The sequence below is a fragment of the Cornus florida genome, unplaced genomic scaffold, assembly GCF_030987335.1.
Source record: "Cornus florida cultivar Cherokee Brave unplaced genomic scaffold, ASM3098733v1 CherokeeBrave_3.0.0_Hap2_Chr10, whole genome shotgun sequence".
Lineage (NCBI taxonomy): Eukaryota > Viridiplantae > Streptophyta > Magnoliopsida > Cornales > Cornaceae > Cornus > Cornus florida.
Genome location: NW_026775580.1, coordinates 26,955,728 through 26,981,774, shown reverse-complemented (window position 1 = coordinate 26,981,774; position 26,047 = coordinate 26,955,728). Strand labels below are relative to the sequence as shown.

At 36.4% G+C, this 26,047-nt stretch overlaps 2 pseudogenes; one reads left to right on the top strand and one right to left on the bottom strand.

Annotated features, from left to right (window-relative positions):
* Positions 1–1,146: 1,146 nt before the first annotated feature.
* LOC132280540 (small nucleolar RNA R71) lies at positions 1,147–1,245 on the bottom strand (annotated as a pseudogene).
* A 12,021-nt stretch (positions 1,246–13,266) lies between these two features.
* The window catches only part of LOC132277448 (inositol-pentakisphosphate 2-kinase-like), a 40,147-nt pseudogene continuing 27,366 nt past the window's right edge, over positions 13,267–26,047 (top strand).

Here is a 26,047-nt window from a genome sequence, read left to right as displayed (position 1 = left end):
GGATTTGTGGAATTAATTAGGATTAGTACTCTTTTGATCGTGTCTTTACTTTATTTTTTTTATTTTTCTTTTTGGTTACTTATTATGTTGTTCTTACTTAACTAGGTGCATTGTTGGAGAGGAAGCAAGCAAAGGAGCATTCAAGCTAAGCACGCAAGTAAAAAGCTAAAAAAAAAAATTTTTTGCTAAGCTAAGCTATAAATTTGGAGTTGAAGTGCTAAAGGATCTTTGTGAAACTTTCTTTACTCAATCCCTTAGTTAAATCGTCAGCCCGCGTGGAGGCTTATTTTTAATGATTCTTGCATCATTGTTGATAAAGCATGGAAGTATGAATTAAGTGTTTGTGGAAGAAGTCTAATTGCATTGTTGTGAAGGCATAGTGTTTGTCATTCTTTGTGTTTGTTGTGTTTTGCATTGTGCATGATGGACGTCGTTCATTGAGACCAACTCTTGTCCCTCTTGATTTGCATCTTGAAGCCATCATTAGAAATCCTAGGGGAAGAGGAAGTTCAAATAGAGCTAATCTATCAATGGATGACCATAATAATGATCATGTTGAGGACCTTAGTCACATAAACCAACAAGGTATCTTTCATCCCAATGTGCACAATGAGAACATACAAGTACCATTAGGCATGCCTAGGCCATACATTCACCAACCACCACAACAATAAGGCCAAGTTCCATATGGAATGCCAAGGCCAATGTATGCTCCACAACCTCCCATCATCAATTAAGGAATTCAAAACCAAGGTGTTCATGTTGCACCTCTAATCCACCTCTTGCTTTAAGAGACCATTATGTGCCTAACGAGTATAATGCACCTACATACATCCAATTGCCTCCATTTAGAGCACATCATTATGAAATTAAGCCTTAAACCATTCAAATGCTTCCCAATTATCATGGACTTCCAAGTGAAGAACCTTACAAGCATTTAGATGAATTTCTTGAAGTATGTTTCACCGTAAAATATACGGACATGCCGGAAGAGGTTTTAAAACTCAAACTTTTTCCATTCACCTTAAAAGACAAGGCGAAGTATTGGTTTAACAATCTTAGGCCTTTTTCAATCACTTTTTGGGCAGAAATGCAACAAGAGTTCTTGAAAAAGTATTATCCGGTTTCTAAGACCAATGCCATGAGAACCTCAATTAGAGAATTTTCACATGGGGATAGAGAAACGTTTCATGAGGCATGGGAACGCTTCAATAAATTGCTTAGGAAGTGTCCACATCATGACATGCCCAAATGGCAATTAGTTCAATATTTCTTTGAAAGCTTATCGAACAACTATAAGGATATGGTTGATGCTTCCATGGTTGGCTCATACATTGATAGGCATGAGGATGATGTGTGGCGTCTTTATGAGAGCATGAGTGAAAATTCTTTGCATAGAACATTATCATCTAAGAATGATAGAAATTCACAAGGTAGGAAGAGTGTTGGCTTATATCAAGTCGACCATTCAAATAAAATAGCCGCTGAAATGAAGTCTTTATCTCAAAGGTTTGATCAATTTTTTATTAACCAAAACTCAGCGAACCAAGTATCTTCCTTCCCTAATCATTCTCATCGTGCATCAAATGAAACATGTATGACTTGTTCTAGTGTTCTTCATTCTACTTCTCATTGTCCTCACGGACAAGTGCAAAATGAACCTAATGAACAAGTCAATGCAGTTTTTGTGAACCAAGGGAACAATCCTTATGGTACTCATTATAATCCAAGTTGGAGGAATCATCCGAATTTCTCTTAGAAAAACCAAGGAGAGGGTTCAAACCCTTCCCAAGGCGATTTTCAAGGGAAGTACATTCCACCTCCACTTCAAAACCAAGGATCCCAAGGTTATAGACCTTATCAATCATAAGGAAATCAATTTGCTAATTCTCATTTTCCCAACCAATCTTATTCCCAAGGTAATACTAGAAGTCCCGCCTTTGAAGAAAAAGTTTTAAATGCTTTGGGCACTTTAGAGGCTAACACTCAATTGCTTCATTCTCACTCTCAATCTATTGCGAAGCTAAAAACCCAAGTAGGGCAAATATCAAGCACTCTCAATGCAAGAGAGAAAGGAAAGATGCCTATAAATGCCCCACCTAAGCAACAATATGTTGTGGAAACTCATTCCTCATCTGAAGGCCACACCATTGAACATGTTAATGCAGTGACTACCTTGCGGAGTGGTAGGATTGTGGACAGTCAAGTTGAAATGTCCAATGAAGAGAGTGAACCGGTGCAACCTCATGTTGTCACCCATCCCGTTTCACATCCCATTCCTCCTTCATTGCATATACATGACCTTGTAAATGAGAAAGTTTTGAAAAATGTGTTTGAAAAAGAAATTTTAAAAAATGATGTTGAAAAGGTTTTGTTGAAAAATGATTTGAAACACAATGATTTGAAAACTTCTTGTGTTGAAGAGAGTTCAAAAGAAAATTCTGAAAAAGTGTTTGAACTAAAAGTTCCATTTCCAGATGCCTTAAAAGGATTCATTTCAAAAGAAAAGCAAAATGCAAAACCAATGAAATTATGGAAATGTTTAGGCAAGTGAAAGTTAATCTTCCACTATTGGATACAATCAAGCAAATTCCGGCTTATGCCAAATTCTTGAAAGACTTGTACACCCAAAAGCGGAAGAACAAGAGCCAAACACCAAGAAAAGTGGTTTTGACCGAGCAAGTAAGCTCAATTTTGCAACATAACACTCTTCCAAAGTTTAAGGACCCCGGTTCACCCACTACATCATGCATTATTGGTGATCATATCATTAATCGGGCGCTTCTTGACTTAGGAGCAAGTGTTAACCTTCTTCCATACTTGGTTTATGTCAAATTGGGCCTAGGTGAATTGAAACCAACGTCGGTAGTTTTGCAACTTACCGATCGATCCATTAAGAAGCCTAGGGGTATAATTGAGGATGTTTTGATTAAGATTGATAAATTCTTCTTCCCGATTGATTTCGTTATCATCGACACATAACGGTCTCCAATCCTAAGAGCCAAATTCCCGTTATCCTTGGCCATCCTTTCTTGGCAACCGCTAATGCCAACATCAATTGTAGGATGGGGATAATGAAGATCTCATTTGGTCACATGAAGGTGAAGTTGAATATCTTTAATCCCACGCCCAATTCATTTGACAAATATGAAGGAGAGGTTAATGTTGTAGATAAATGTCATGATCTTCAATGTCAAGAAAATGAGCTTTTGTGTAAGACCAAAACTTCCAAAGGATCATCTTCAACCTTGCATTCTCAAAATCTTGTTCCAAATTCTTACTTTGAAAGGGCATGGAAGCCCAAAGGTTGTAATTGCATAGACAAAGGATCAAAAGTTTCTTTTGAGCTGAATCTAACAAGTTCTTCAAAGAACCATTAGTTAGGTGGAGTTCAAAGCATCTATCACCCTAACAAAGAGGGGATGCATTATAAGATCTTTGATCAGGGCTAAAGAGCCCAATATCTTGCTAGAGAAGTTAAAGACTAGCAAAGACATTTCGTAGGGTGTCAATACCCTATTCCTCCCTCATTTCTATCTTTCATTTCATTTCTTGCGAAGTCTAGATACTTGTTTTTGGTTCTCATATGCATTGAAAGGAACTTTGGTGAGGATTGCATGAGCTTTCATGTCATTAGTGAGCATTCTGCATAGTTCAATCGATCTCAAACCTGAGTTTGATCGATCGAACTCCATTCTGCATCCAACACTTAGAAAAAATTTCGACCTACAGAAACCTGCATCCAAATCACCTCTCTGTCTCATCATTCGAACTAACTCTTAGATCGATCAAGAGACCTTCGATCGATCCAACTTCCAAGTTCGATCGATCTCATGATTCAACACTTAGAAAAATTTTGAGCCTACATCAACCTACATATTTCAACTCTCTGTCTCATTGATCGAAACATTCCAAGATCGATTAAGAAGTACTTCGATCGATCCAACTTTCAAGTTCCAACACTTAGCCAATTTTCTGAGCCAAAAACCTGCATATTTTTACTCTCTTTCTGATCGATCGAACTCTTGTTTCGATTGATTTCAGTTCTTCATTTCATTATTTTGACTTTGTTTTGACTTTTCAAATTAAAAAAAAAAAAATCCAAAAATATTTTCATTTTTATTTTGTTTTATTTTCATTTCATTTTATTTTATTTTATTTTTCAAAATTTCAAAAATATTTCAATTAGTTTTTAATTATTATTGTTTATTCAATTAAAAAATAAAAAAATAAAAAAATAAACCAAAAATACTTTATTTTATTTTACAATTTTTAATTTTAATTTTGCAATTTTCAAAAATTTCAAAAATCCAAAAATACTTGGAAGAGAGTTCATCAAAGTTCAATCGATCTTAGTTGAAGTTCGATCGATCGAACTTTATCGGGAATGTTTTTAAAAATAAAACCGAGGGTCCTTAGATCGATCTCACCCTCTCTGCAAACCCTAACCCCCTTATCCGTCGCCATTGTGCCATCACCTCTCCCACCTCCGGTGAACTTTCCGACGAGCATTTAAGCATCAATCTCTCTCTCCCTTCTCAGATTCATCTTCACTCTTCCACATCTCCACTTCTCTCATCGTTTGAGGTAAGATCCGAGAATGTCCTTCATGATTTAAGCTTCAATCTTATGCATACATGTTTTATATGTTGAATACAATATACATGACAAAATCCTCCATTATTGAAGCTTGAAGCATTTGTGTCTATATATATTTATATGTATATATGTGTATATATTTTTGATGATTTGATTCGATTTGGGTGTATGGGTTTTGAACAGTGGCTAGGATTGATTGATTTGTTGTATTGATGGGCCCATGAACACGTTCGTGTGGGCCCCGTGCTTCTAAAGTCACAGATCTGTGACCTTTGAGTTTTCATCATCGCAAAATTTGATCGATCAAACTTGTATCTCAGATCGATCTTAAGAGATCGATCGAACTCATGTCCCCCGATCGATCGAAGTTGTGAGATCGATCTCACTTATTTTCGATCGATCCAACTTTTGTGATCGATCTCACTCCTTTTTATGATCGATCGAACTTAAAAGATCTCACACACACACTTCATTCATCATATCTTATGTTCATGCTATCTCATATATGCCCAATACTTGTGATATTCCACATTGGATGTATTTCATACTTACATTGTTCAGCATGTTTCATATCCTGCCACTTGCATAGATTCATGTCATATTTGTTTTGTCTATTTTACTTAACATACATGTTTCTATATTGTGCTTAAAATTTCTTACTCTGGTACTAACTCCCATTGCAAGTTTTTATTTTTCTTTTTGCAGGCCATGGTTAAGAGGAAGACCGTTGCCAACAGGCAACACAGGCCCCACCGACACATTAGACCACGAACAGAAGAACCAACAGACCCCTCTTATGCACAGGAGGAGCCAGCACAGGCTACCCCACCTTAGTCACCATCTCATGAGGCTGAGGATTACCACATACCATCCACCTCTGCGGCTCATCCTGCATTCACTCCATCACCATCTACACCGCATACTGGACCTGAGCATTCACCTCAGCCTGCTCATTCAGCTCAGCCAGCTCATCTGGAGCGTGATAGGCCCACGCCTCAATATGCGCATATGACAGTCGACCATGAGTCAGTGTTCGACATGGCCTTTTTCTCTAGATCGGTGCTGACCCGATCCGCTTACCATGACATCATTCAGAGGGGCCTGGCCGCTATTTTTGCCCCCGTCACAAAGCCGGTCTACCCACGGCTGGTACGGTTGTTCTACCAGAACCTCCGACCATCGCCGCGTACCACAACAGAGCTAGTTACTTATGTAGATGGCCATCCGATCACCATCACAGTGGACTCACTAGCTCACTCTTGCCGCTGTCCACATAGATGCCCTCCAAAGCTTTAGGAGACATATCCGAGGCTATACAGGCCTTCCTACGCCGACATGACAGTCTTTCTTACAGGTCACCATGCCAGTGGTGAGACCTTCGCCACTCGGACATTCCTTCCAGATGACCTTTGGTTCACCGATTCCGTTCTCTATCGAAACATTTACATGGCCCGGCACAAGATTCAGAGGAGGGGCAATTATTTGACAGCCCTCTATGCCTTCTACACCGGGCACTGGGTGTCCATTCCCGCGCTCATTTGGAGCGTGATGAGGAAGCTATATGACGAGTACATCAGCAAGGAGACACCCGGACGAGCTAAGTCTCTTCCATTCAGCCACCTCATCACCTAGATTTTGATAGATCAACACTACCCTATTCACCCTCGGGAGCACCCCGAGAAAGGTTCCTGTCACTTCTTGAAGAAGGACTGGGACAAGAGCTACCGATCCATTATTACCAAACTGCAGGACCACGCGGTAGTGGCTGCAGCGGAGTTAGAGGAGGAGGAGGCACAGGCAGCAGCAGAGGCGGCAGCAGCAGAGGCAGCAGCAGCAGATCCCGCAGCGGACGACGCACCAGTTAATCCAGCTGCAGATCATATAGATATTGACTTAGAACACCCTGCAGACGACACAGAGCAGTACTCTCCAGCCAGGTTGCCCATTTACGAGCAAGAGCAGAATCAGGAGCTTTCTTCTGATTCATCTATACCTGAGGCTCCAGATCTGACCCCCGACTTTGGAGTACGTCTGCAGATGCTTGAGGATGCTGTTGTTGCCATACGAGCTGATCTTACACCGCATAGAGCTGATTTTGTGGCCTTCCGCACGGATGTCGCGACTATGTTCCGAGATCTATCTAGAGATATCTGCAGAGCCCGACCTGCCCGTCCTACCTCATCCTCCTGAGTTCCCAGTTCCTTCTATCTCATGATCCCTCTCTCCTATTGATACTTTACTTTTGTCACTGTATATTATTATTTCTACAGCCGGTCTGTCGGCTTTGATATTTTTGTTGTAGGTGCACTTTATATGTTTTATATATATCTGTTTTTGCTATGAATGTCATATGATTATATTCTCATATCTGTGTGTTTGACTCCATTAGGTGCATCACAGTGACTTCAGTGAGAGAGTGCTACCCAATTTTCAGGACCACCCTTATACCTCTCTCATTTCTTTATCTGTGTATCCCATTTACACTTGCATGTCCACTGTACACTGATTATCCCATTTTGTTATCTGATAAGTTTATCCAAGTGCCAATTTTCAGGACCACAGTTCATCGCAAGTTTGGGAGGGCCATGCCACCCACTTTGGATACTTCAGTCCCGATCATTCTTGCTTAGTTGCACTAGTATACTCTTTCCCTTGCTCTCTTACACATTGAGGACATTGTGCCATTTAAGTTTGAGGGGAATAGTGTTTTGTAGTGTTAGTTTTAAATTCAAAATTTTGAGCATGACTTGTGTATTTGAGGGATATTTCTATGATTGGTCCATATCTAGCTATGATTTTGATATTTTGAGGACTATATTGCTTAAAATTTAAAAATTACTTGACTTGAGAGTCTAATACTCCTTGTATGCCTTGTGGATGCCATTTAGGAGTAAATTTTTCGAAAGATTGATATCTTGCTCACACTTGTGGTCCACCTCATTTTGATTTTGTGATTGTTTTGAAATTCACTCTAGGATTCTATACTAGCACAGGCGCACACTAGCATTCATTTGTAGGGCACATGCTTTGTTGATTATTGAATTGGTTATATCCTAATTAGGCTAGTAGTGCATTGAAAACTTTCATTCTTGATAAAGGTGGATAACAATCCCTTTTCACTAAGTAGCGGGATTCTAGCCTCATCAAGCACTGAACTTCTTGCGCCGAAAGGTGGAGGGCCCGAACTCTAGGTTAATAATTGAATTCAAAAAAAAAAAAGAAAAAAAGTTGCAAGGGCAATAAAAAGTGAGGACTTCTCCCAAAGGTGAGAAGTAGGAAATGATTAGATGGTTGTTGTCTTAATTTATAACCTAGTTGATTTGAGCTTATAAGTCCGTAGGGGTGTTTGAACACCTAGTGCCCTAAAGCCGTTTGGTTTAGGAGTCATTGACCTAACGCTCAACCTCATGAATTGCTAGAAAGTTTAATAGATCAACATATTGCACCATGCTTCCATCTTTGATCTTAAAAAAAAAAAAAAAAAAAAAAAAAAAAAAAAAAAAAAACGCACCTAGAATAATAAAGCTTTAATAAAAGGTCCACTTTTTGTCTTGATGATCGGTACTAGATTTGTGTGCTAGTTTGAGGGTAATGATGTGATTAATTCTTTAGTTGGCTCAGATAGCAACACATTTGATGCCGGTCCACTCAAAAAGAATTCTAGAATTATTTTGATTTGCATGATCATCTTCTTGATATGTGGAGGACCATATTTGTTTGCTTAATGTTGAAATTTTAGGAGATTACTCAGAAATGTTTGAAAAATTATATACTTGAGGTAGTTTTCTCCCAATGCTTGTTTGCAATATTGGTGCCTCTTTTAAAAGAATGAGCTTAATGTTTGTGGGTACCATTTCTGGAAACCCTCACGAGACTTCACTCGTCTACTAGGGGTAACCTAGGGGTTTAAAAGGCTTGTTGCATATGCTAAGTGCAATCGTGTTCCCTACGAAAGTGGCGTTATCCAATATTATTTTCTAATTCATAGTTGTATAGTCGTTCATTTCATTCCTTTACTTTCTAATTCATTGCTAGGGACTAGCAATATTTAAGTTTGGGTGTGTGATGAGCGCTGAAAAGTGTGTATTTAAACCCCTTAAGCTTAGGCATTCTAGTACCTTTATCTATCTTACTTTACCGTTTTAGATTAATTTCGTATTATTTTCATTTTCAGGCACTTATCCTGAAAATAAGCTAACATAGCCAAATAAGAGCTTAATTGAAGCAATTCTGGGATTAAATAAAGAAAGGAGCAAAGTGGAGAAAGAAGAAAGCAAATGAAGCCAAAGGTGGGAAGCCGGAAAGTTCAATCGATCCAACTTCAAGGTTCGATCGATCGAGCAATGATCGATCTCAGCACTTCAAGATAGATCCAAGCCTTGGCCCAAAAGCATAAAGTCCAAAAGTTCGATCGATCTAACACCACCCTTCAATTGATCGAACACTTTTGTCCTTATTCAAATGATTGATCATATCCACAGCTGTACCACCCACTAACCACTTTTGTCCTTTTCCCAAAAATATCCCCCAAAATATCTTGGATTTGTCTTTTCCTAAAAAGCTCAACTAGTTGGATCGATCCAGCCTAAGTTTGATGGATCTCAGCCAGTTCGATCGATCCAAGTCCAAGGTTCGATTGATCGAACTTCCTCCAGTGCGAAAAAGTTAAATTTCCATCTCATTGAAAGTTGTCCTCTATCCAATCATTAGGGAATATTGTGTGCACGACCCTAGCTCATTTTGGGTGTCATTTTGACCTACCTATATAAGGATAAGGATTGTTTTTTACAAAGGAGCCAATATCATTTTCATATCATCTCTTAGAGAGCAAGCATAGAGGAGGAGGCTAGAAACACCATTGGAGTTCTTCATCAACCAAGGAGCAGATTTCAACCATGGAGTTAGCCCTTGAGGGTTGGAGCAACATCACCATGAGTGGCTAGACATCCTCTTGGGGCTAGAGTTAGCCCCAAGCATACTTTCTATATCTTAATCTTGTGTATTATTGAGGGATTAGTGTTATAATTAATGTTTTGACACTTTGATATATATAGATCTTGTTTATTCAATTATTTATGTGGTTTAATGCTTCCAATTGATCATTTCATTCTATCCATGTGTCTATGTATGCTAAAATAGATGTTTATGTGTTTGTCTCTAGATTTTGTGTTATTGATGCATGTTTATGTGTATTGATGCTATAGATTTGGAGATTGTCAAGACATAGTGCTTAAAAGAATGCTCTTGTGATTCTCTTGATGGTTCATAATTATTCCTTGATGGATTGTGCCTCTCCCTTAGTTTATTTTCGTGCTAGTAATGTAAATGTAGTGTAGTTGTAGTGTAGTGTTAAATGGGAGGACAATCTATACTTGTTATTTGATGATCCAAGCTTTTGAATGCAAGTAGTATATGTCTCTATCCTTGTGTCGTATTTGGATTGTGAGCTTAATGAAAGGATTAATGACTTGTTTTGATCTATTGTGCCTTTCACATGTTGTTTAGACAATATATGCTTCATTGCTTAGATATATTGTGCCTTTCACATGATGTTTAGACAATACATGCTTAACTAGTCATCCTTGCTTGTTGAATCAACCAAACACACACACACTTCAATATTGCAACACACCATTTGCCCTCATTAGTCACTTGTCAACGGTATAGAAATGCATTACTTGGTGGTGATCTCTAAACCCCAAGATCTCTCTCTCTCTTACTTACTCTTATTTATATTCTTTTGTTATCACTTAGTTTAATTTAGTTGTTATCAAATCAACCAACCAACCAATTGTTTGATCACTCGACCTACTAGCCCTAATAGCGATTCCACGACCTTGTTCGATCCTCACAATCCCTTGGGACTATCCGTACTCACTCTTGCTATATTTTTAGTGAAGTAGTAGTGGTTTTTATAAATGTAAAACTCTAGGCCCTCGCCTTAAAACACACACTCTCAAGCTTGATATGGTGCAGCGACCCTCACAAGGACCACATCACTTATCATCATACTCATTTCAAGTCACTCACATTTCACTCATTTCTTCGTCAATCTTTTAATGAATTTAACATGAATTTTATGTTACTACTTGTTAGAAATGCCATTAATTTTGCATTGTTCAGATTAGTTACACAGTAGCCAAAAGGGTTATCTCTAAGGTAAAATTTCCTCCGAAAGCCTAGACTAACAAGTTACACTATTTTGATGAGATTGGTGATGCACTATGTGGACATTGAGATTAAGTTTCAATTACAATGTAGTATCTATATATGATATAAATAAAGTTTGGAAAGGAAAAGAAGAATGAAAGAATTAATTAAGGCTTTCATTAGTACTACGTTTTGGCAATTTGACCAATCAATGCTATATTCAACTTTTTGTCTAGCCAAAGAGGGTTATTCAATTCAAATATATATATACAAAAAGTTGAATACTAACTTGCTTATTGTATATGCATGTGTATATCAGATTCAGTGCAACAATTAGTTGTTCATGTGTGATGTTTAGTGATATTTTCAAACGTGTCAACAAAGGTAAGAGACATCCCCTGTAGGAGTCACCAACTTCTCCCTCCCATGAGATGTCAAAGATAATATTAAATTACTAGTTCATAATTTACTTCATTTATGGTGGTGTTCGAAAATTTTGATCAAAGTACTCAAAGTTTTAAATTATTAAATAAGACGATTAATGAACTCTACCAGAGGAATTATATTGTACACTTTCTCTTGGTTTGGTGGCTGGCTAGGCCACTAATTTGAATGTATAAAACCTATATATATATTTTAAAATTCTATTTGTTTTTAAATTCTTTTGGATGGTTTGATGAATCAAATTGGTAAAAGGTGTGGGTATTTTGGTCTTTTAAACAATTTTTAGGAATTAAATGGGATTTTGACAAAGTTAAAGGGGTAACGAAATCTTTTTACATGTAAAAGTGGTTAACACAATTGAAAAGTAACTTCTAGTGTAAGTGAAAAACAGACCAAACGATTGTAATATAAGTAAAAGTAATAGTTAATTTCGAAGGGTATTTTAATGTGTTATTTGACTAAATTTAAAAGGGTATTAGTGAAAATTAACCCTTCACTTTTTATATAGGGTTTAATGCAATTAAATTGGTAATAGTACAAAAGGGCTTTGCTAATCACAGTCGCCTGGCGCGACTGTGGCTTTACAGTCGTTTGTCCTATTAGTATAGGAATCAGATCCCATTAAATGCATTAATTACTTAAGTTTCTATTTTAGTGGATCTCTACAAACCTTACTTTTTTAGACAAATACACCCTTTTAAATTGCTAACCTTTCTTCTTCTCTCCCTTTTAATCTATCCATATGGAAATCTGTGCGTGTGTGTGTATATATATATATATCCATATGAAAATGTGTGTGTGTGTGTTTGTGTGTGTGTATATATATATATATATATATAATAACTATTGTTATGTGAATGAATTCTGAAAAAGGAAAAAAATTATAGTTAGGATAATCTATTCTCAAGAGATGGATTCTGAAGAAAAAAAAAGAGCTAGAACAAAATCCGAAAAGAAAATATAATAATAAAAAAATAAAAGAGAACGAGAAAAGAATCCACATATAAGATAGATTCTGAGATTTTTAAAAAATACAAAAATTGTTATATATATATGTGCATGTGTATATTTCTTTTTACAACTATATTGGTGAATGAATTATTTGTTTTTTAAAAAAAATCCATTTAAAGAAGGATAGTTGTAAAAATAAAAAGTGTTTCTTTTTATTTTTACAACTATCCTTCTTTAAATGGATTTTTTTTTAAAAACAAATAATTCATTCACCAATATAGTTGTAAAAAGAAATATATATATATATATGTTTCTTTTTATTTTTACAACTATCCTTCTTTAAATGAATTTTTTTTAAAAAACAAATAATTCATTCACCAATATAGTTGTAAAAAGAAATATACACTGGTGTATATACACACACATTTTCATATGGATAAATTAAAAGGGAAGAGAAGAAGAAAGGTTTCTTTTTATTTTTACAACTATCCTTCTTTAAATGGATTTTTTTTAAAAAACAAATAATTCATTCACCAATATAGTTGTAAAAAGAAATATATATATATATGTTTCTTTTTATTTTTACAACTATCCTTCTTTAAATGAATTTTTTTTAAAAAATAAATAATTCATTCACCAATATAGTTGTAAAAAGAAATATACACTGGTGTATATACACACACATTTTCATATGGATAAATTAAAAGGGAAGAGAAGAAGAAAGGTTGAATAATTTAAAATGATATATTTGTCTAAAAAAATAAGATTGGTAGCCACTAAAATAAAAATTTAAGTAATTAATGTATTTAATGGAATCTGATTCTTATACTAGTAAGAAAAACGACTGTAAAGTTATACTCTCCTTGCTTGATTGTGATCAGCAAAGCCCGTTACAAAAAGTATTTTCAAATGCGATACCTATTTGGGACAGTAGAGTATCAATTTAATTTCATTTCCTTTGGATTCCTTCGACTTTGGAGGCACCATAAGGGGTGGAGATGGAAATGAACGGTAACAGTGAGACAAGCGGGGAAAAGGTTAGGAGTCAAATATAAAAATCTCTCTCTTTCTGTGCATTCTTTAGCTACGATTTTTGAGGTGTTAGGGTTTCGATCGTTATAAAGCTTCAAATCTCCGCCGTCTTCAGGTAATTAGAGTCTCTCTCACACACATTTTACATATAATACAACTCAACAAGGCCTTCCTCTAGACACTTGTGTTAGACTACACGAATATATATTGTATAAATATGTGTTAATTTTATCATTGCAGTAGATGCGGGCGATTGGATTTACAGAGGAGAAGGAGCTGTTAATATTGTTCTCGCTTACACTGGGTCCTCCCCCATTTTTGTATGTTCATCCATGTTTTGGTTTGTTACTATTTTGATTACTAAATTATATTATGGATAAACTATATGCAATATATATATAGTGAGAGATTGAGTTTGAGTTAAGGTGATGCTAGAGTTCCAGGAAGGTACTGCGATTTTCTGCTGATAAACTGTAGGAGAAAGAAATAAATGATTAATTTTTGAATCTTCGTTTCATTCATAGGGAGTTGACTGAGCCTGACACTACAACAGAATTAGTTGGAATGAGCTTTTGATTTACTTTCTGAGATATTTCTTATTTTTCTGGGTTTAGGGTTTGTAGGAGGATAAAGATAAAACTAATTTCTACTAGTCAGAATTTGTTTCCTTGTTCTGCCTGATGTTTTTAATTCTATAACGAATGATTGCTTATTTGAATATAAAAAAGAGAATCTTTAAAGTGGGTGAATCTACCCAAAAAGAAGGAAAAAGAACAAAAGAAAGAAAATAAAAGGAAAAAAGAGATGGGGAATCTTTCAAGCGGGTAATAAAATTGGAATCCACATGATTGTTTGGGGAAAAGAAAAGAAAGGTCTGTGCATCTAGATAATTATTAATTCCATTTTTTCCTTGATCTCAGTTAGTCATTGATCACGATGTCAATTACTTGTTCCAAATCCAGTTGACTATTTTCAAGCCAAAAAACGTCAAGCGGTGTCTTGTTGCAGGGTAAGTTTGAGGAACACTCTCCTACTAGCTATGAGCCACAATGAATGTAGGGCAATGGTAAGAGAGGGTTTTAGGGCTGATAATTATCTGTTTTAGTGGCTAAAAGGTCTGTAGGGATGGAGGATTTTAGGAATAGTGAAGGGTGTAAGAAAGAGGAAAGGGTTTGAGGTTTTATTTAGGCAAGAAAGAAAGTGTAAAGTGTAGGGGCTGTTCTAAAGGCTGTCAATTAGTGATTGAGGAAGGAAGGGTTGTGGGTTTGTAAAATAGGATTTTTTAAAAAGGAGTTTAAAACTGATTTTTTTGGGTGCTTTTTAAGCTAATTTCCTAAAAAAATGCTTCAAATATGGAGGAAGAAAAGAAGAGTAGAAATCTCACTTGGAATCTTTACGCGTCACTTACTTTTGAATTTTCATTACCCAAATCCAGCGAATAGAAAGATCACATCAATGTTTATAGGCCACTGGGTTTTTTTTTTTTTAATATTTATTTTAACTAGAATTATGACTCCAAAAAATAGCAAACATAGAACTTTGACTATCATACACTATTCTAGATTAAGTAAGACTCTCTAACAACACAAATTATCCCATAATAAGACCCATGGACCCAACACATATCCAATAAATCTAAAAAAAGTTATTAGATTACTCTTGACTCCTAAAGTTAAGATAACATAAGAAATTCTACATGCAGAATAATGACCTAAAACTAACACAAAATAACACTCAAAAATTAAACCTAAACTCAATTACATGAGGCATCAAGCATGCTTCGTTTGATATTATTGATTTGCCCCTTTTTGTAGCCAGAGTGAGCTTAGGTTAGATTACCTCCATTCCAGACCCGCCCCACAAGGGAAAATCAATTATCAAACTTAGCCGCTCCATCTTGCATGCGAGTCGGGACGGGATCAGATCACCTTGTTATGCGTACATTTTTTTGGAAAAATAAATCAACTTTAACTAAATTTATGATAAGGTTTTGGAAAAAACAAACTATGAATTTGTTAACCCCAAGGTTTCAACCCAAAGGCATTTGGGTAATTTTGAAGATAACAAGCTATTAATGTGAGGAAGAATTATCTAGGAAGCACATATACTTTTATAGGGGGACATACCCATGTCGTATCTGTATTGGATATCGACACTCCTTGGGTACTCTCGCATACTAAGAAGCACGAATTCAAAGTGTTGTTAAAGACGCGCCTAGGCTCAAAGTGTAGGTCTAGCACCTGTTGTCATACTAGGTGCGCACCTCGGTTGCACCTCATCCTGTTTGTCAAGCGCGCCTCACTGATTTTTTTTTTTAAAAACTATGATTATTCTATTTCTTAAGCCAAAAAGGATACTTTTGGCAACTCAATAAACAAATAAGAAAGCCCAAGCATACGAGATAAGAAACTCTTGTTCAAAAGAATAAACAAATAAGAAAGCCCAAGAGAAAGTGTCTACCGAACAGAGAAAGAGTGAGAACGTGAGATGAACGGCGAAGCCACGTCAGTTCTTTCTTCTTCTTCTTCTTCTCCTCTCTCTTCTTCTCTACTTTTCTCTCCTTTCTTCTCCTCTACTGCTCTCTTCTTATCTGTGTTTACACCTCTCTCTGTCTAGTTCTCTTCTCTCTCTGCCCTTTTTTTGGGGGGGCTATGTTTTTTTCTCCTCTTTTTTTTTTTTTTTTTTGGGGGGGGCTATGTTTTTTCTCCTTTTATTCTTGAACACTTTCTCTCTCTTCTCGTCTATTTCTCTCTCTTCTTCTACTTCTTCTGTCTCTACGTCTTTTTTTGGCTATGCTTTTTCTTTTCTTTTCTTGTTAACAGTTTTTTAGTTAACAGATTTATTTATTTTTGTGCTCTGTTTTGGCATTCAAAAAAACAGCTTTTGCTTTGCCTTTCAAGAAAACAAATTTGTGCTCTGCTTTATGATTGTTGGATGCTTGTTTAGTTGATGGATTTACTTTTTTATATTTGATATTAATTTTTAAAGTATTGATATGACTTATGAGATATGAATATTTTTATAGTAGTTTAAATTTTCAATTGTGTGCCTCACTTCACTGACACTCAGGCGCGCGCCTCGCCGTGCTCCTCGTGCCTAGGCTCCAAAGGACCTCTAGCGCCTTAGTGTGCCTTGGGCCTTTAATAACACTGCAAATACAGAACACGAATTCCACATCACACAGACACGATGACACTACAAAGCGTAAAAAATTAAGTTTCGGACATGGTGGGGGACACGATGACTAATACATATGTCTTTTCATAGATATGATCCTGTATTTTAAGAGAGAATATTTTTCATCAAGCTGACAATGAAAATTCACAAATCATAACAATTAATAAGCTATATTAAATAGTTATTTGTTAACTACTATCTACTCCAAAAGTTTAAGCTGTTAGAGAGGGTAAACTTTAATATTTATATTTAAATATATCCTTCAACACGCCCCCTCACTTGTGGGCCTTCTTTTTGGTCCAACGCGTGTTTTTTTAATTTTTTAACTAGGCTGACGGTGAGGTTTGAACTTGAGACATTTGGCTCTGATACCATGAGGAAAGTTTTTGAATAGGGAATTCTATTAATTTCCTTCATAGTTTACAGATTGTACAAGGCCTATATATACAAGAAAGGACAGCTACAGTCTAGGCTATAAATATGGAAAGAAATAAATGTACAAAGTCAAAGATTTGCAGCTGTACAAACAGCTGGAATTAGAGACTAAAATGGGAAGGAATCATTCCAATTTATTAAAGGAATAATTCTAAATAAATTGGATCCGAATCCTGGGGTCAACCGCGCCTAGAATCCCAGATTTTCTGGTGATCTGTTTTTCCATAAAATGATTGAGAACTGTTGAAGGATATATATGTGTGTGTGTGTGTGTGTGTCTATATATATAAATATTAAAGTTGCACCCTCTCTAACAACTTAAGCTTTTGGAGTAGATTGTAGTTAACATGATACCAGAGCCTCCTTTTGGTTATGGGTTCATTTTCTACTAAATCAGCCGACCTTCATCGTTGGCTAACTTCCTTCAACCACCATGTCTGAAACAACCTTTAGTGCTTCGGAAAAGACTTCTAGTGGGCAAACCTCAGGGCCTATAGAAACTCCTACCATTCAGATTCCTACCCACAAACTTAATGGCCAAAACTTTCTCCGCTGGTCTCAGTCCGTGAAGTTTTTCATCAAAGGCAGAGGGAAGATGGGATTGCTGGATAGATCAAAGAAGGCGCCCAAACCAGTGGAGCCTGGTTTTGAAGCGCGGGATGCTGAAAACTCTATGATTTTGTCCTGGCTCATTAAGTTGATGGAGCCAAAGATAAGTCAGAGTTTCATGTTTTTTTCTACTGCACAAGAATGTGGAGGACAACATGAAATATAAGAGGATTCTTGAGAGAGACAGAGTGTTTGATTTTCTTGCTGGATTAAATGTTGAATACGATCAGGTTAGAGGAAGATTGCTTGGAAGGAAACCAGTTCCATCAGTTAGAGAGGTCTTTGCTGAAGTTAGAAGGGAAGAATCAAGGCTGGTTGTGATGATGAATGGCTCAAATAACTCGGGTAATGAGAACTCAGACATGGCTGTGAAAACCGAGAATGCCTTTCTTGGAGAACAACGAACCAGTAAGAGAAACGAGGACAAAGACAGACTATGGTGTGACTATTGCAACAAACCACACCATGCAAGAGATCATTGTTGGAAGCTTCATGGGAAACGCAAGGCATTGGATGAGGAACCAGGCCTGGCAGCAACACAACCAATCCAGCTAGCCCAACCGAGGTTATCAGGTAGCAGCTGACAACCTGAAGACTCAGAATGTTTAGAAAGGCTCGGAGACTACTGTTTTAAGCAAAGAAGAGTTAGATTATCTTCATAAATTCATGAGCTAACTCAGTACAAATCCTACACCTTCCTCTTCAGCTAATATTGCACATGCAGGTAACTTTCTCACTGCTTTACACACAGAAACTTCAAAAACCAACCCTTGGATCATAGATTCCAGGGCTTCAGACCACACACATGATAGGTTCGTCAATACCTATTTCCCAGCCTCGGGACAACAGAAAGTTAAGGTTGCAGATGGTACTTTATCATCAGTTGCAGGGAAAGTTTCCATAATTATTTCAAAGGATTTTGTCCTTGAATCTATCCTACATGTTCCAAATCTCTTTTGCAACCTTATATCAGTTTGTAAACTCACTCGAGATTTAAATTGTATAGTTAAATTCTCTTCTACTCATTGTGAATTTCAGGAACCTTATATGGGGAAGAGGATTGGCAGTGCTAGAGAAATGGATGGCTTGTTTGTCCTTGAAGCAGGCAGAGACGAAGAGGCAAAGGCATGAAAGCTATGCAATGTGGGACTTTGAATCTGGCTAGCAAGAATGATGTTTTTTTGTGGCACCTTAGGTTGGGACTAGTTTCTCCTATCTGAAAATGTTGTTTCCTTCATTATTTTCAGAGAAAAATGTTTCAGATTTCAAGTGTGAAACATGTGAATTATCTAAGCATCATAGAGTGCCTTTTCCAACTTTGAATTACATGAGTCTAGCCATTTTGCTCTTATTCATAATGATGTTTGGGGACCTTCGTGTGTCACCAATGTTTCTGGTTCAAAATGGTTCATAACATTCATTGATAACCATACTAGTATGTGTTGGACTTATCTCCTTAAAGAAAAGTCCGAGGCAGCCCAAGTGTTTCATACCTATAAAATGACCGAGAACCAATTTCAGAAAAAAATTCAGATCCTTAGGACTGATAATGGTAAGGAATACTTCTCAAGCATCTTGGGAAATTATCTTGCTGCTCATGGTATTGTTCACCAAACCATATGTGTTGACACACCCCAACAAAATGGGGTAGCTGAAAGGAAGAATAGGTACTTACTTGAAGTGGCCAGGGCTCTCGGCTCTCCTAATCCAAATGAGTGTTCCTAGATACCTTTGGGGTGAAACCATTTTAACAGCCTCATACTTAATTAATCGAATGCCTAGTCGTATTCTTAAGTATGAGACACCCTTGAACCAACTCAAGAAATCCTTTCCTTTGACAATACATTTATTCTCTTCCTTAAGCCCCAAAATTTTTGGATGTACTACTTTTGTTCATGTTCACAGTCCCAACAAAAGCAAACTGGATCCTAGAGCCATAAAATGTGTTTTCCTTGGTTACTCTCCAACTAAGAAAGGGTACAAGTGTTTTGACCCCTCTACCAAAAAATTTAATGTCTCCATGGATGTAACATTTTTTAAACATCAATCGTTCTTCACCAAAACTTCACTCCAGGGGGAGAATAATCACATGAGAGATCAGTTTTGGGATGTTACCGTGTTGCCTATCCCTGTTCAGTCCACACCGGGCCTAAACATTCCTCAACTGAGCTTCCTTCCTAGCCCACAACCAAGCCTTCCTAGCCCACAACCGAGCCCTGGTAACTCAAGTGAGGGGGAGCAGCAACTACAGCAGCCACAACAACAGCAACAACAACTGTTGGTTGATCAACAACTAGCAACCAATGATGGGCAGACTAAAGAATTGAGGGTTCATACAAGAAAGAACAAGGATAAGGAGGCTAGGACATTTCCTTGGCACCACCCAATTCATGAACTAGCTACGGTCACTTCAGATTAGAATGAGATCTTGGAGAGACCAAGTGAGTCCTTGAATGAGAGTTCTAATGATTCCCAATCTGATCTGGACATGCCTATTGCCCTTAGAAAAGGAAAAAGATCTTGTACTAAATATCCACTCTCCAATTATATTTCATACAAGAATCTTAACCCTTCCTTTAAAGCATTTTCTGCTAAACTTTGTCAAGAAAAGATTCCCAAGTCTATTCAGGAAGCAATGATGGATTCAAAGTGGAACAACACTTGGGAACTAGCTGATTTACCCTATGGAAAGAAGGCCGTGGGTTGTAAATGGGTGTTTACTGTCAAATTTAAGGCAGATGGCTCGGTTGATCAATACAAGGTAAGATTGGTTTCAAAAGGCTTCACACAAACCTATGGGATAGACTACAAAGAAACCTTTGCACCCGTGGCAATGATGAATACAGTTCGGGTTTTACTGTCCATAGCTGCAAACCGAGACTGGCCGATGCACCAACTTGATGTAAAAAACGCATTTCTCCATGGAGACCTTGAGGAAGAAGTGTATATGGAGCTGCCGCTAGGATTCGAAGGTAATTTTGGAGAAAATAAAGTATGCAGATTAAAGAAATCTCTTTATGGGCTGAAGCAATCCCCATGTGCTTGGTTTGAAAAATTCACCAAGGCTGTTCGGAGTAAGGGATATACGCAAAGCCAAAGAGATCACACGATGTTTTACAAACACAAAGGAGGAGGGAAGGTAACTGTACTAATTGTGTATATTGATGACATCATTGTGCTTGGTTTGAAAAATTCACCAAGGCTGTTCGGAGTAAGGGATATACGCAAAGCCAAAGAGATCAGATGATGTTTTACAAACACAAAGGAGGAGGGAAGGTAACTGTACTAATTGTGTATGTTAATGACATCATTGTGACTGGTAATGATGACATCGAGGTGGAGGACCTGAAGAAGTCTCTTATAAAAGAATTTGAGACTAAGGAGTTTGGAAATCTGAGGTATTTCTTGGGAATAGGAGTTACAAGGTAAAAAAAAAGTAAATATTTCTGTCACAAAGGAAGTATATCCTTGATTTGCTTAAGGAAATCGGTCTATTGGGATGCAAACCAGAAGATACTCCTATTGACTTCAACCACAAACTTGCTTGTATAACCACAAGCCCAATGGTGGAAAAGGAGAGGTACCAATGATTAGTTGGAAAGCTCATATACTTATCCCATACTAGGCCTGATATTGCATTTGCCGTGGGAATTGTTAGCAGTTTCATGCACGCTCCTAATCAAGACCATCTGAACGCTACATTCAGGTCCTAAGATATCTCAAGGGCACTCCAGGAAAAGGAATTTTATTCTCCAAAAATGGGAATATGGAGATTGAAGCCTACACCGATGCAGACTGGGGAGGATCACTCAGTGATAGACGCTCTAATTCAGGGTATTGTACCTTTGTAGGAGGTAATTTGGTGACATGGAGGAGTAAAAAGCAAACGGTTGTGGCTAGATCAAGCATTGAAGCTGAGTTCCGTGCAATGGCTTTGGGAATTTGCGAGTTACTTTGGCTGAAGTCTATTTTAAAAGAACTGAAGTTGGAAAGCAGTAATCCTATGGAACTCTACTGTGACAACAAAGCAGCCATTAGTATAGCACACAATCCAGTACAACACGACAGAGCAAAACATGTTGAAATCGACAGACACTTTATCAAGGAGAAAATTGAAGGAGGCCTAGTTTGTACTTCCTACATCCGATCTAAAGAACAGCTAGATGATACCTTGACTAAATGTTTGGCTAAAGGACAGTTTCAGGAGTTAATTGGCAAGCTGGGCATGACTGATATCTACACGCTAGCTTGAGGGGGAGTGTGGAAAAACAGTTCACCAGAAAATCTGGGATTCTAGACGCGGTTGACCCTAGGATTCGGATCCAATTTATTTAGAATTATTCCCTGAATAAATTGGAATGATTCCTTCCCATTTTAGTCTCTGATTCCAGCTGTTTGTACAAATGCAAATCTTTGACTTTATACATTTATTTCTTTCCTTATTTATAGCCTAGAATGTAGTAGTCCTTTCTTGTATGTATAGGCCTTGTACAATCTGTAAACTATGAAGGAAATTAATAGAATTTCCTATTAAAAAACTTTCTTCATTATTTTATCATTTAAAGAACTATACAATTGAATCTACTCCACAACAACAATAGTAATTGTTTTTTAATTTTTTTTTTAAACAATTTATGTCACGACCACCATTTTATTAAAATTGTTTTAAAAAGTCATCATATTTATCCTATATATTTATTTATTTCTAACACATATTTGATACTTCTCAGATTCGAAACACATATTTAACATGCTTTGAACATTAAAATGGTAAAATTTTTGTTTTTCAAGTATAATATCATAATATAATTGTTAAGAAAAACTTAGAATTTCTAAAAATAAATAAATTAAGATATATGTCATGGTAGCCAAAAATTTATTCATGAAATATAACTCTCAACTTGTTTGTTATAATCTTTAATGAAGAAATGTTAATAACAATATCTATACATATAATATGACAAATAATTATTATTGTGATTTGTACATACAAATACATATATTTTAATTTTTATGCATGCTGCAGAAATACAATATATATATATATATATATATTGTCTTTGCCGTATCCATATCTTACTTTTAAATAATTTATCCTCTGTTTGTATATGTTGTGTCCGTATCCCGTGTTTGTGTCCATGCTTCATAGCTAGCCATGCTTTGCATTTCCGCGCTAATTAGATAGCTCTAGTGAAGGAAAGCTTTTAATTACATATAATAATTAGATTAAACTTTTTATAGCATTCTTGCTTCTTTATTTATTTATTTTTGATAAGTAAAAAATAACATTAAAAAGGTGTTCAAAAGGGGAACGCATCCCAATTACAAAAGTGGAGCCAGGACTAAGGTCCCAGAGAATCCAAGAAAGTAATTAAATCATCAGAAGAAGAACAAAAGCTCCTCGTCACATAATTGAAGAGAAAATGAAGAATGTAAAGTTTGATCATTGCCGTGGACGACTCTTTCCCTTCGAACATTCTACTATTTCTCTCCTTCCAGATGCACCACCATACACAATGTGGTACAATTCTCCAGAAATTGCGAATATCTCTTCTCACTCTACAACCTCTCCAGACATGAATTAACTCCTTAGTAGATCGTGGCATAACCCAACACATAACAAACAACCCAACAATAAGATTCCAACAATCATTCGCCACAGGACAATGCAAAAGGAGGTGATCAACGGACTCCTCATCATCCTTGCATAGACAACAACGATTAACGATACAATTGCCCCTTTTTCTCAAATTATCAATTGTCAGAATCTTTCCCCACATAGCAGTCCAAACAAAGAAAGCCACCCTAGTTGGAGCCATAGACCGCCAAATAGTTTTCCACGGGAAATCTCGATTAACAAAATTTGACAAGCATAAGAACAAAGCATTCTTGCTTCTTTATGAAAAAAGAAATGCTTAGAATGAAATAGATTGGTTCCTACTTTCATATTTTTGTCACTTATTGCTTCTTTCTTTTATTCTATATAGGTTGGCAGAGTGTTACGCATACAAAAGGCTCCTAGGAACAGATCAAAATGCCAGAAAGGTCCTTCGACTTTAACCATGCATGAATGCCTTCTGTGGAAAGATATTAAAGACCTTGTATCAGCCCCAAAAGGGAAATTGCAGGACAACTCTATGTGCAACATATAATGATCCCATTATTAGGTTCTGAATATGTCAATGCTGGGGTATGTTTTATTACTGTTGAATATTTTTGTGTTTGTGCTACACCACCACTTATTTTATTTTATTTTATTATTATTATTTTAATAATTATCATCATCATCATCATCAATTATTATTGTTTTTGTTCTTTTTCCTGTTGGTAATAGTTAGTATTGATGAAAAAATGGAAAATAGGGCGCGTTTGACTTAAAGCTTGTTTAGCGAACCTAATGCTTTAGCCTTTTTGCTTTTCGAGTTGCCATTCTGAACGTTATTGTTCATATTGTTATTTTTGACATACTTTTGTTGTGGTGCTTTTTTTTTTCCTTGTAATTTTATTTTATAAAAATATCTAAACATTGTGTCTTTTCTAGCATGTATTCATTGCATGGCCTGTTAACTGTCTCAACTCATATGTTGGGTTACCTCTACTTCGGTACATCCCTTATTGTGCTCCACTCGATACTAAAAACTAGAGAAGTCTTGGATATTTTGTATTTTATGCTTTTGAAAACCAAGAGTTTGGTCAATGAAGTACTGATATATATATATATATATATATATATATATATATATATATATATTTATCTATGTGAAGACAGTACAGGAAATATTTTCAGCTGATATAATTTTTGGACATGTCATGATCGTGATGACATCATTAAGATCTCTGACCTATGCTTCCTCCAAACTTGACAGATTCGCGTCATTGTGTCCAGAAAATTTCTGGAAACAATTGAAAATAATGTTCTTTATCAGCGCCCTGCTTGGCGAGTTGATGCTTCAAGGGTCAATATTCTATGCACTTCTGCGCTTCGTATATCAGATCATTCAGTATTTCCCCATGGTAAATACTATCTTCTAAAATGCTTTCATAGACTATTTTTCTGCTTGCACCATCCTTGTTAAATTTCCCATAATATCATGTTCGCAAGTACGTGGGCTTCCTGCTTTGGTTTGATTGGTGCCACCCCTAACGATCAAAAAGCACTTTTTGCATGGCAACTTCATGTTGGGAGTGTAATACAATAACATTTATTGCTTAAATTTTCGAAAAAAAAAAAAAAAAAAAAAGCTTCATGTTGGGAGTTGGATTACTGGGATTCTTGTTGGATGACCTTATTCAAAATCAAGTCTGTGTTTTCCTGCTTTAGTTGTTTCTGTTGAGTGTGCGCAACGGAGTGGTTGTGGAATATAATATATGGATAGATAATCAAGAGATGGTAAATAGATTCAACTTGCTCTTTTATCCAATTTTTACTTATTTTAATTTTACCGAAATAAAACTAAAATCAAACTACAAAGCAAAAATAAAGTGCAAGTAAAGTAAATAGAGCTCAAGAGATGACACCAGGATTTTATCGAGGAAACCCCAATTGGTAAAATAGACCAATTGTAATAGGAAAAACCTTGTTGAACTTCGCAGTCCTGAGATAAACGATCCACTATGTTTGAAGCAAAGTATACCGAACTTTGACTCAGTCTCACACCCTATCGTTCTACTAAAAACCAATTGCTGACAATCCCTGGCTTTGCGTCTCGCCCATCCAACAGCTCTTAACCTCAAGCTTACTCTCGAGCTTTGTAGAAGAGTTGCAGGTAGATCAGACAACACTCCACGAATGCTCTGACCCCTTCAAAGTGTGATCGCTTCACCCTTTTTCTTCTAGATCTGAATTTGACGAATGAATGAATTCTGCTTTTCCGGAATTTCTGAATCTTCAATTATGCTTCAATTCCGATGAGATAGAGAACAACACTCCTAAATCACTCTTGTGTTTATGTGTGTGCTTCCAAAAATAAAATAAAATAAATCAGATTGATTTTCTGAAGGAATAAAAAAATATCTCTCAAAAAGCTCTCTCAAAGATCTGAAATTTTGTATGCAAAAGCCGTGTCTAAACCAATGCGTATGACAAGGTTTATATAGAGTTTAGAAAGTCCTAATCCCTCGGAAAATATGATAAAATTCGTGCATAGGATTTGGAAGAAAGTTGGGATTAAAAAGGAAACATTCAGAAGAAGGAAACTGTAGTTAGAATAGTACCAGGACTTCTTGAACCTGTTCGATAAATCTTGAACCGGTTCAAGATGGACAGACTCTAAAATCGCCACTCTGGTGAAGTTGAATCTGTTCGATAAATCTTGAACCAGTTCAAGTTGAACCTGTTCGATTATTCTTGAACCAGTTCAAGATGGACAGAATGTAAAATCTTGTTCCGAACAAAATGGAAAGTGTAGAATGTGTCCAACTTTTTTTAGAATCCTTCCTAATGTATTGTTCTTACCTTCTTCAAAAAAAAAATCTCAGTTATGGTAACTTTGAACAACCTTTCCTTTCCGCATTCGCTGTCGATCCAGATATAGTAACTTGAATTTACAACTGACTAGGACTTGTTTTGACACCGAAAGTTGCCAATTACAGAATATATATTTTTTACAATCTTCCCAATATATATATCTTACAATTTCCAATTTAGTAA